Here is a 13,410-nt window from a genome sequence, read left to right as displayed (position 1 = left end):
TGACGTGCGTTTGACAAAACAGCTGAACCGAGTGCACGATGAATCACGAAAGAAATATATCGCTGCAAGTAATGTACAAATAGTACAACGGGCAGAACACAGAGAGACAGGTATGACGTTTCCCAATGTCAACTTATGAGGATAGGTGAGAGCTGTATCCTCTTATGAGCCTTTCACAATTATGGTCCAATTCCATTACTACAATTCATGCCAGCTGAATTTGGATATGGAATTTGCCCATGTAACTGCAATTATCTTCAATGCCTAGACATATTGGATCCAAACCAGAAATGTATTTGGAAGCCATAACGTTATTGACGTAATTACACTGCTAGCTTCTGTGTTCATCTTTTGTAGCTAGTATAAATATACATTCTATAAAACAGGAATGTGGTTTCTATTTAGTGTTGTCATAAACACCAAAGATCATACAATACAAGAGTTGATCTATTGTTTTTCCTCTGTGCCAGTTTTTGACTCGTAAGTTGGTCTTAAAAAGTCTCTCAAATGTTTTTGGCCGGATTTCTCGGACATAAATTGATAATAGCTTATTGTGGGTCAATGCAATGATGTACAGTAGATTACACTGTACATACGATACTAAAAACAACACTCATACTATCGCTATTGTATTAGTCTTTCAGGATAGAAAACCATTGTACAATTCAATTGTGTAGGCCATAGAGAAGTCTGAAAAATGTATAAAACTGTTAAGAGATGGTGTTAGGTGGAGATCTGCTCCCCTGATTTGGACTTCCTTACCTCTCAGGCTGAATTAAAAACACTATCTGGCCAAATGAACGACCATGAACATACTGCTCTCTTCCAACCTAATCAGAGAGCGGAGTGGAAGAGGATTCACTGAATACAACACAACTTCTGAACTGTAAACCAGAAGTCGTCCTGAGTTTTGAGTTTAGACTTGGGTCTTCTGTAGGTAGTCCTGTGACCAATAACAGAGATACAGAAGGAAATGATAAAGTGTGAACCAACACACACAACACAAACCTTAGCTAACAAATCCTAGGTAACTTGAGCCCTACACTTACAAATCATGTTTGAGGAACACTTTGGTCAACTCTTAGTTCAACTCAGGATAACCGGTACCACGAAAGTGGCTCACCTTTAAGCCAGGTACATTTCTATGGCAACAAATCCTTCAGAACGAGCCTGAATGAAGTGTCTGAGCCTAGAATTGAGGAAAAATGAAATCAGACTCCCTCCCTCTCGCAAAGATTGCATCATCATCCCCTTCATTTGAGGTAGACGACTGATATTTTCTTGAATGTTTTTGTGTTAAAAAATAGTAATGTTAAAATACATATCACATTACAAATGCAGTAATGACAGAATACATTTGAAACGTCACGCACAGTGAAACTTTTCTATAACTAAATACAATGAATGCATATAGTTCGGAGTGGGAAAAAAGCTGCTTGTGTATTGATAAGCACACCAAAGACGACTTTAACAATAAGTAATCAAATAAAGACGGCACTTCTAAAAGCCTATTTCACATCAAAGCCTGCTGAACTTCCAAAATAACTTTTTGACTTCAGCACAAATTAAAATGTGACACTGACCCGCCTATGGATTGATGTTCCGGCATTGTCTCAAAGAAGAGTTTGGCGTTCGACTCGCCATGTGCGAGAAGCACGTGCAGGTACAAGCTTGCTAGGGTTAGCGGCGGGCAGACGAGCAATATCCACCTGCGTAGTATGGATGAGGCCTGAGCTGGAATGTTTAGCTAACTGAAGCTGGCTAGCTTTATAAGTAAATCTAGCTTGATTCGTAGTGTACCACTCTGCCCTGTGGTGGGTACATGTTGTTTGAAGCACAGTAGACCAACATAGCTACAGAAAAGTGGCAGGTCTTGGTAGTGCACAGTTAGGGCTGTGGTGTACATTTGAAAATTGGCTATTTCAGCTTTTGACCAGCTTTAACTTTTTTGTGATGTTATTGAAATAGGTTTAGATTTCAAAATAGTAAATTAGATGGCAAAAAAAAGGTATCTTAACTGAGGGAAAGTAGGGATAAAAGGACAAACCTTATGAAAAAGCACTATAGCATTCCTATAAGATTCCATTAGAAACTGTAAGTTTTTTTATAATACCCTATAGTTAGCTTATAGTATACACTGCTCAAAAAAATAAAGGGAACACTAAAATAACACATCCTAGATCTGAATGAATGAAATATTCTTATTAAATACTTTTTTCTTTACATAGTTGAATGTGCTGACAACAAAATTACACAAAAAGTATAAATGGAAATCAAATTTATCAACCCATGGAGGTCTGGATTTGGAGTCACACTCAAAATTAAAGTGGAAAACCACACTACAGGCTGATCCAACTTTGATGTAATGTCCTTAAAACAAGTCAAAATGAGGCTCAGTAGTGTGTGTGGCCTCCATGTGCCTGTATGACCTCCCTACAACACCTGGGCATGCTCCTGATGAGGTGGCGGATTGTCTCCTGAGGGATCTCCTCCCAGACCTGGACTAAAGCATCCGCCAACTCCTGGACAGTCTGTGGTGCAACGTGGCGTTGGTGGATGGAGCGAGACATGATGTCCCAGATGTGCTCAATTGGATTCAGGTCTGGGGAACGGGCGGGCCAGTCCATAGCATCAATGCCTTCCTCTTGCAGGAACTGCTGACACACTCCAGCCACATGAGGTCTAGCATTGTCTTGCATTAGGAGGAACCCAGGGCCAACCGCACCAGCATATGGTCTCACAAGGGGTCTGAGGATCTCATCTCGGTACCTAATGGCAGTCAGGCTACCTCTGGTGAGCACATGGAGGGCTGTGCGTCCCCCCAAAGAAATGCCACCCCACACCATGAGTGACCCACCGCCAAACCGGTCATGCTGGAGGATGTTGCAGGCAGCAGAACGTTCTCCACGGCGTCTCCAGACTCTGTCACATGTGCTCATGTGCTCAGTGTGAACCTGCTTTCATCTGTGAAGAGCACAGGGCACCAGTGGCGAATTTGCCAATCTTGGTGTTCTCTGGCAAATGCCAAACGTCCTGCACGGTGTTGGGCTGTAAGCACAACACCCACCTGTGGACGTCGGGCCCTCATACCACCCTCATGGAGTCTGTTTCTGACCGTTTGAGCAGACACATGCACATTTGTGGCCTGCTGGAGGTCATTTTGCAGGGCTCTGGCAGTGCTCCACCTGCTCCTCCTTGCACAAAGGCGGAGGTAGCGGTCCTGCTGCTGGGTTGTTGCCCTCCTACGGCCTCCTCCACGTCTCCTGATGTACTGGCCTGTCTCCTGGTAGCGCATCCATGCTCTGGACACTACGCTGACAGACACAGCAAACCTTCTTGCCACAGCTCGCATTGATGTGCCATCCTGGATGAGCTGCACTACCTGAGCCACTTGTGTGGGTTGTAGACTCCGTCTCATGCTATCACTAGAGTGAAAGCACCGCCAGCATTCAAAAGTGACCAAAACTTCAGCCAGGAAGCATAGGAACTGAGAAGTGGTCTGTGGTCACCACCTGCAGAACCACTTCTTTATTGGGGGTGTCTTGCTAATTGCCTATAATTTCCACCTTTTGTCTGTTCCATTTGCACAACAGCATGTGAAATTTATTGTCAATCAGTGTTGCTTCCTAAGTGGACAGTTTGATTTCACAGAAGTGTGATTGACTTGGAGTTACATTTTGTTGTTTAAGTGTTCCCTTTATTTTTTTGAGCAGTGTATTATTTTGCTATGAAAATACTATAGAATGATTATAGGAGTCCCTATAGTATGTATTTTTGACCTATAATGACTTCAAAATATCCAATAAGATTTCAATAGTATAAATGTTATGCAGTATCTCTATAGTGTTCTTATGAATTTAAATAGCGTTCCTGTATTATTTTCTATAGTATTCCACTGAAGTTGTTGAGAGAATTCCTACAGGCTATTCCTGTCGGGTTTGTCATAGTGTTCTAATTGAAGTGACGAAAATTATCCAAGAAAAAACATTTCCTGCAAGCAAAAAAAGAAAGCCAACCACTTTTTATTTTATATGCCAACATGGGTATAGCCAGGTAACTTTTAAAGTAGTGTGAATTTTTGGGATGGATATTTTCAATACATTACATCCATTAAAAACATGTGGCATCTTAGTAAAAACAGACAAGTAATATTAATGTTCATGTATTTTAATAAAAAACAAAAAAAATAACATGAATTAACATAAATACATTTACACTTGATATCGTCCAAAGAAAAAGCTTTTTTTTGGGAATCGACCTCTCAACTGTCACATTTTTTTTATGACATGCCTAGATTGAGGTTAATAAACAAACTGTCAGCTTGAATTGCATATGGTTGAACCACAACAATGGGAATAGGCTGACATAAGCAGTTTGTTTGACAAATGCAATTCAGTCGAACAAAGAAACAGAACAGCAGTTGGGCACAACGTCCATTTTTTTAACACGACTGAGGTGTCATCCCTTTTTTCTGAGATTTTGTAGTTAGTTGTGTGATAAACAATCTGTTCACAAATGAATTGACCGTATGACCACAGGTTGGGACGGGACAGATCAGGTAATTAGTTCTTCTACAGAAAGTTTTACAGAAGCTGATCACTTATATACAGTGATCGCGGTATTCTTGTAATTTCCTTTGGCGGCTTGAGAGTCGGGAGTCTAATTCTGTAATTTGTCGACCTATGTACCATGGATTCAAACAGTTGCACGTGTCCAATCAAAGAGACAGAAGTTGTCGAGTTATGCCGAGGAGAACAGGATGCATGTAGTCAGGCGCAAAACCAAACAAAATGTTGAACAATGGAAGCAAAAACAGTGTTGACAACCCCTTTACACCATTTTGCGGAATGTCAGTGTGAGCAGCGTGAAATGCATTATCCTTAAATTGAGTGTGTGATCTTTCAATTTGCAGTTGTTGACTGTAAGGATATGATCTTACATATCCCTCTGCCTTTTGGGACAACTTTACCAGGGTGCAAGCACCAATCACAACCATATTCCCCATTGACTTTCTTACAGTAACGAAGGATTGGCCTGGCTATTGCATCTGAGGAACAAATCAAGGGGAAGACCTTTGTCCTCTTCAAAATCCCACTGTTATCTCTCTAAAGTAATGGGTTTTGGGCTAAATTGAAACATTCATCAATAAAGGTTTTAAAAAGGTATCCATTCTGGGGTTTTCTGGGCCAAACCAAAGTCCTGCAACCATCACATTTTCTTTCCGATGTATGGTAAATTGAAGGGGCCAAACTGAGTAATTTGAGGAGTTAAAAATGGGTACACCCTCACAGTTCCAGGTTCATGTTAAATCATCAGCAGATAGCCTCTTGTCTTTCAGTAATGTCTGGTACATCTTTCCATCCATGACATCCTCAATTTCATATTCCTCTTCCTTCACTGTTTTCCTAAAAACATCTATTCCATGGTTCCCCAGTGAATCTCGCAGAAGGTCCCTCAGAGGGATTGACAAAAGTTTTGTTTCTCTGATGAAGGACGTTCCACAGTGTGAGCAATTTGTGTCTTCGGGTTGCTTTTCTAAGTTGTTTTGGCATTCATCACAAAATAAACGAGACAACTGTCAGGGCTGGATTACCCCGCAACTTTTTGAAGAGATATTGAGAAGTTGGAACCAAGCAAATTCAGCAAGGCAAGTAGGTCTATCAGGGCAGTTCAAGGAAAGGTGATAATGCAGAACAAAGAGCATTATTGCCATAAGGCATTGCCCTTTTGTTACTGATGCCCCAGGGTAAATAATTTCTTCGTTCTAAAAAGATTTAGATTCAAGGTATTTTTAAACATTTGTTGAAGCGAGAAGGAAATGTATTATACATCTGCAAAGGTAGAACAGATTGCTAAGGCCTGAGAGTTGTGTGTTTGTGTACCTGACACTAACCATCTCAGGGGCATCATCACGGTCTAAATCATCAGAGCCAGGTTGATTGGGGTGTGTTAGAGGGTCCTAAAAAATTAACAGAGAAAACCAACACAGAACATTATCTAATGAGAATATTCGCTAGAATACGTGACACTGACTTCACAAGGGTGAGGCTAAGAAACTGAATGTCTGTGTGTGTGTGTGTGTGGGGGGGGGGGGGGAGTCTACCTGACATGCGACTAAATCCTCATTAAACTCTAAATAATCAGAGCCATGTTGATTGAGGTTGTAAGTAGCTAGCTGGAAACTAGACACTATATACAAATACTGACAATGTACCATCTAGCTAACAAGTTAACTAGATACTGTATCTAGCTAGCAGATATCTTCTACTTCATCACAATCCCGGATCCGGGAGCACCCCCATCAGTAAAAAAGCTGACTAGCATAGCCTAGCATAGCATCACAAGTAAATACTAGCATCTACATATCATTAAATCACAAGTCCAAGACACCAGATGAAAGATACACATCTTGTGAATCCAGCCATCATTTCTGATTTTTAAAATGTTTTACAGGGAAGACACAATATGTAAATCTATTAGCTAACCACGATAGCAAAAGACACAACTTTTTTTTCTCCACCATTTTTTTCCTGCATAGGTAGCTATCACAATTTCGACCAAATAAAGATATAAATAGCCACTAACCAAGAAACAACTTAATCAGATGACAGTCTGATAACATATTTATTGTATAGCATATGTTTTGTTAGAAAAATGTGCATATTTCAGCTATAAATCATAGTTTACCATTGCAGCCACCATCACAACTCTCACCAAAGCAACTACAATAACTACAGAGACCATCGTGTATTACCTAAATACTCATCATAAAACATTTCTGAAAAATACACAGCGTACAGCAAATGAAAGACAAAGATCTTGTGAATCCAGCCAATATTTCAGATTTTTTAAGTGTTTTACAGCGAAAACACAATATAGCATTATATTAGCTTACTACAATAGCCAACCACACAACAGCATTGATTCAGGCCAACAAAAGCGATAACGAATAAACCAGCAAAAGATATTACTTTTTTCACTAACCTTCTCAAACTTCTTCAGATGACAGTCCTATAACATCATATTACACAATACATATAGAGTTTGTTTGAAAATGTGCATATTTAGCGGCACAAATCGTGGTTATACAATGAGAAAAGTAGCCAAGCTGCCAACAATATGTCGGGAGAAATCTTGGGAGAGGCACCTAATCTAATCAGTAACTAATCCTAAACTTGACTAAAAAATACAGGTTGGACAGCAAATGAAAGATACATCAGTTCTTAATGCAATCGCTGTGTTAGATTTTTAAAATTAACGTTACTACGACATACAGCGTGCGTTAAAGCGAGACCGCACCGAGATTAATGGCGGAATATGAGTTTAACATTTTTCAACAGAACAACGAATTAACATCATAAATAGTTCTTACTTTTTGATGAGCTCCCATCAGAATCTTGGGCAAGTTGTCCTTTTTCCAAAAGAATCGTTGCTCGGTTGTAGATTGTCGTCTTCAACGTTGGAATTAGCAGTAAACATTAGCCATGTGGCAAAGACGTGTCCAACTCACTAAAACGCAGCACTAATAAATACCCGAAAATCGCAATATACTGATATAAACTGATATAACTCGGTTTAAAACAACAACATTATGATGTCTTTAACACCTATATCGAATAAAAACAGAGCCGGATATATCTAAGGGCTATAACGGGAGCTTTCTAGACCGACATCCAGAGGTCCTTTTTGCGTCATGGCGAAGAGAAGAAAGGACGGACCCCATGTTGCCAGCCCATTTATAAGCTCTCAGATCTGCCTAGCAACACTATTTCAATTCTCACTATTCGCTGACATCCAGGGGAAGGCGTATGCAGTGCATCTCAACCAATAGAAGACAAGCAAATTAATAAAGGGACCTCAGAACAGCCTGCAGATTTCAGCATTCTCACATCCTCATAGGAAAATTGCTCTAACTCCAGTTATGTTTTACTCACAGATATAATTCAAACGGTTTTAGAAACTAGAGAGTGTTTTCTATCCAATAGTAATAATAATATGCATATTGTACGAGCAAGAATTGAGTACGAGGCAGTTTAATTTGGGAATGAAATTATTACAAAGTGCCAACAGCACCCCCTATTGAGAAAAGGATATACAGCTAGTGTGTACATACCAGTAACAGCATAGCTAAGCAATTGAACACCCCAAGCAGTAATATGGTTGTAGCTACATTAAAAAAAATCAATCTAGTTTTCTAGAGCTCACACCTAGCTAAGGCAATATAACAACAGCAATACCTTAATATTTCTCCTTGACCTGGTCTGTCGAGGAAAAGGGAAGTTTTCATCACGCATCCATTTTTTATATGGTCCCCTTATCACTCGGACTGGAGTCATTTCTTACAAGGGTAAGCAAATTAACAAATTGTTGAAAACTGCTTGCATTATGTCAACTGCCAATGAAACTGATTCCGTAGCTAGCTATAAAAAAAACTTGCCGCCAAAGCATAAAAGGCGCCAAGCTCTACGTAACTAAATCGTGCGCATGGGCGAAATTCTAAAAACTAGGCGAGAGCAAAACAAATAACGGTTTACTCTCAGTTTGCACTTTGCAGCAGAAGCAAAATATCACCAAACATGTATGCACTTGTGGATTTTTTTGAAGGGACATCAGAAATTGTTCCAGTGGAAAATATTGAAGAGTTTGATCGGCCGTGCGACAATTGTCGTGGAAATATTCAGTCAATAATATTTCTCAAATACCGGAGCCTGTGAGTTCAAATTGGCTTTTATTACAGAGTAATATAAGCCGAGCTGGTTCATGAAAACAACTGCCTTTCGAGCTTTGGCACACAATTTTTATACAGGTTTCATCCTTATGTCACACACATAGTAACTCCTCTTTATGTTAATGATTCATCCCCTCTGACATTTAGCCACCGTTATCTTTTAGCCTTGCACTAATTTTTGTTTGGTTTCACATTAGAGCATGGAAACTTTAGAGCCATAGCAATGGTTCAAAAATAAATAGACATGTTCACTCCCAAGACAGGTGCATGTCTAATGGTGCCTAATGACCTATATATACATACAGAGTGCACTTATTCTGCAGACCACTCTGAGATGAGCACACATGTTCTGGAAAGTTCCCAATAGGTGTAACCATAGCAACAGTAAATATTAGGCCATAGCACTGGTACAGAAATAAACAGTCATGTCCAGTCCCCAGACAGGTGCATGTCTAATGGTGTCTAATGACGCAGACACACATATGGAGTGCACTCATCCTGCTGTCTCCTCTGAAATGTATAATGGACACATATGTATTGGAAAATGTCCAATACAATTTGAAAGAATGTATTGTTAATTGGCAGCGTACGGGGAAGAGATATCCCGCCTATGTCATGGCTCTGGATGGTAAGCTAACTAGCTAGTTAACGTTACCCAGATAATGACACAGTATACCGTAGCTAGCTAACAATATATGGTTAATGTTATCAATCGTTAAACTTACGTTATTAAAAAGTTATACCGTCAAGACATTGGCTATAACAATAACAACTAATGTAGCTAACGTTAGCTAGCTAAGGAGCTAGTTATATCACTTAAGTTCACTAGTATGTGTAGGTAGCATGCTAACCACTGGCTAGTTAGCTGTTCGTCAGGCCGATCCACCAGCTTACTAGCTGCTGGTTAGCACGTAAGCTAGCTAACACATTAACTAGGCTGATTGCCAGGTCGTTGTTGTAAATAACAATGTGTTCTTAACGGACTTGCCTGGTAAAATAAAACAAAAGATATAACTAGTAAGCAAAGTTGGGGTATGGAACATGGTGAGTGATGTGAGCAGCTCTAAGCTATCACCTAGCTAATAATATAAATTATTACTTTGTAGAAGATCGCAAGAGACTAGTAGAAATTTCAAAAAAGGTCAGAATGTGCAAGATAAGAAAGGGAGAGGAATGAGGGACAAAAGATAGAGCCCACATTATGTGGAAGAAGCGGAAAATACTACTCAAAAGGTATGCTTAGTTGTGAAGTTGACTAACGTTAGCTATATCTTTGCGCAAAATCTGTAATTTCCTGACTGTAGCTATGTTACTCTACCAGAGTGTATCACAGAAAAAGAAGAGGGCCGAGTCTGAAAAGAAACATCAAGGGGAACTAATGACCAGTGTATCACGTCAAGTAAGTTCCTAACACTTTGTAGCATTAGTTGTGCAATTAAAGTTGATGCATTAAAGGTGAATTTAACCCTGTCTCATCTACTTAATGTACTAATCACTAATATTACCATAACACTTGTCATAAAAATCTGATTTCTCCTCAACGCAACCAAATACATGTAAAAAAAAATGTTCTGTGGTAAATAATTATGCCTGAAACATCTCCAACCATTGAGACTAAAAAACACCACAAATAGTGTCCATTGCTGGTCTTTAAAAAATATGTTGCCTATTCATGTCTAAATTTGTAAGCTGTACAAAGAATCTTTGTCCTTCCAGGCCAGACCTCAAAGTGACACAGAGAGTGAGGACCTCACCTTAGTGTCAAAACAGAATATGCAAATGCAGCTAACAATGAAAACTTTCAAATAAGTGAGCTCAAAAGAGAAAATACAGCACTCAGACAATCTCTCTCCGTGATTGAAGGTAAGCATTCCTGTGGATGCTCCCACAGAATATTCTCACCCTGCATGCAAGTCCGGGTTTAGTTTGGTATATATCCATAGATATCAAATCAAAGTATATTTGTCACGTGCGCTGAATAGAACAGGTGTAGACCTTACAGTGAATTGCTTACTAACCAATAGTGCAAAAAAGGTATTAGGTGAACAATAGGTAGGTAAAGAAATAAAACAACAGTAAAAAGACAGGCTATATACAGTAGCGAGGCTACCTACAGACACCGGTTAGTCAGGCTGATTGATGTAGTATGCACATGTAGATATGGTTAAAGTGATTATGCATATATGATGAACAGAGAGTAGCAGTAGCGTAAAAGATGGGTTGACGGGTGGAACACAATGCAGATAGCCCGGTTAGCCAATGTGCGGGAGCACTGGTTGGTCGGGCCAATTGAGGTAGTATGTACATGAATGTATAGTTAAAGTGACTATGCATATATAATAAACAGAGAGTAGCAGCAGTGTAAAAAGAGGGTTTGGGGGGGGGGAGACACACAATGCAAATAGTCCGGGTAGCCATTTGATTACCTGTTCAGGAGTCTTATGGCTTGGGGGTAAAAACTGTTGAGAAGCCTTTTTGTCCTAGACTTGCCATGCGGTAGTAGAGAGAACACTCTATGACTGGAGTGGCTGGGGTCTTTGACAATTTTTAGGGCCTTCCTCTGACACCGCCTTGTGTAGAGATCCTGGATGGCAGGCAGCTAAGCTCCAGTGATGTACTGGGCCGTATGCACTACCCTATGTAGTGCCTTGCGGTCAGAGTCCAAGCAGTTGCCATACTAGGCAGTGATGCAACCAGTCAGGATGCTCATCGATGTTGCAGCTGTAGAACCTTTTGAGGATCTCAGGACCCATGACAAATCTTTTTCGTTTCCTGAGGGGGAATAGGCTTTGTCGTGCCCTCTTCACGACTATCTTGGTGTGTTTGGACCATTCTAGTTTGTTGTTGATGTGGACACCAAGGAACTTGAAGCTCTCAACCTGCTCCACTACAGCCCCGTCAATGAGAATGGGGGCGTGCTCGGTCCTCCTTTTCTTGTAGTCCACAACCATCTCCTTAGTCTTGGTTACGTTGAGGGATAGGTTGTTATTCTGGCACCACCCGGCCAGGTCTCTGACTTCCTCCCTATAGGCTGTCTCGTCGTTGTCGGTGATCAGGCCTACCACTGTTGTGTTGTCTGCAAAGTGTGATACGGTGATTAGGTTCAGTTGTAGGTGTATCTGTGAGTAGGTGCAGTTGTCGTGTCTACCAATTGATAGTTGAATGCATATTACATGCAAGTCTAATGATAGCATGTGTTCTAAATTGTCAGTTGCCAGGTTTGCTCCAGGAGGTGAAAAACCTAAAGAGGGAGAGAATGAGACACACAACTTCAAAGGGTGTCTGTTTGTTTGGTTTACGCATGATGACCAGAATGAGGAGTAGGAAAGATGATTAGAAGATGGAAGGAGGTGGTTGAATTAATCTCTATTCACTTTCTCTAACTCTGTCGTGTGTTCCCGGACATCATGGCAATTGGATCCACACCCATCTCCAAAACTCACATCGGTGAGAGAGGAAACACAGTTTCTAACAGTGAGTGTGTTTGGTTTAAGCATGATGATCAGAATATGAGGAGTAGAGATTGAGAGTTGGAGGAATGATTAGAAGTTGTAAGGAGGTGGTTGAATGAATCTGTATTGAATCTCTTTAACTGTCTGTCATACTGTGTGTTCCCAGACATCATGGCTGGTGGATCCACATCCTTCCTCCAAACCCCAAAAGCAGCACTCCAAGACATAGCCGTCACAACCCTACGAGACAGCATGGTAGGGTGACTTGAGCTGTACAGCGGGGATGCAAACCAGTCACAATTTGAATAGAAAAGCAGGTGTATTAACATTGTAACAATACAGCAAGCAGAAAAATATTGTATGGATGTGCAGTTTTACTTACTTTACCGTAAATGTTTAACGCATATTGTAGTACAATGATCATTTGTCTTATAAGTGTTTTAATTTATAGCGCGCCATATAGGATTATGCAAAACATATTCACGAAACTATTTCTCGTTAACTACTAAAACTATCTAACGGAGTACAGGAAGCAAACAACTTGAGTCATGGCAGAAAGGACGACGAGAATTGTTTTAAAATTCAAAAACATTTACTTACTTAAAAGGGGTGGTTCATCGAAAAAATATTTTAACCTCTTTAGAACATTTGCTTAGGCATTAGCCTTTACCAGAGACCGTTTTTAGGCTAGTTGGATCAGTATTTAGAATTCTAAAATTTTATTTCAAAATGCGACATTTACGATTGTATCTAGAATGTATGAAAAACTATGTATTTATCCTCACTTTATGCAACAAATGTTGTCTTGTCATTGAATTGCACAAGAACAATCTTTTTTGCTTTGAAACATGTTACAAAAATTGACCTACTAGGTTAATGTTTTCTTCAGTTTGTGTCATCTGGTTGATACTCTTCCTCTTGTTCCAAAGATTTAAGTAAGTAAGTTCTGACTCTGACCCAAGTCGCGGCTTGGCGCAAATTAATCGAAAATTACTTTCTGGATTTTAATGAAAAAAATTTCCGATATCATTGGGAAATATTAGGCTAGGTAAATATTTTAGCAAAGTAATCTTATTCCTTTAAGAATACTATAGTATGTCCGAATTTACCATCAGAATATTTCTATAATAATCTTATAGGATCACTATAACATTGCTATAGTTATTGCTATATTTTTACTATAAGAATGCTATATTCTATAGTATGTCCGAATTTACCACAAGTTTTTAT

This window comes from Salvelinus fontinalis, chromosome 23 (assembly GCF_029448725.1).
Source record: "Salvelinus fontinalis isolate EN_2023a chromosome 23, ASM2944872v1, whole genome shotgun sequence".
In the NCBI taxonomy this organism is placed as follows: Eukaryota; Metazoa; Chordata; class Actinopteri; order Salmoniformes; family Salmonidae; genus Salvelinus; species Salvelinus fontinalis.
Note: the sequence above shows the minus strand (reverse complement) of the source record.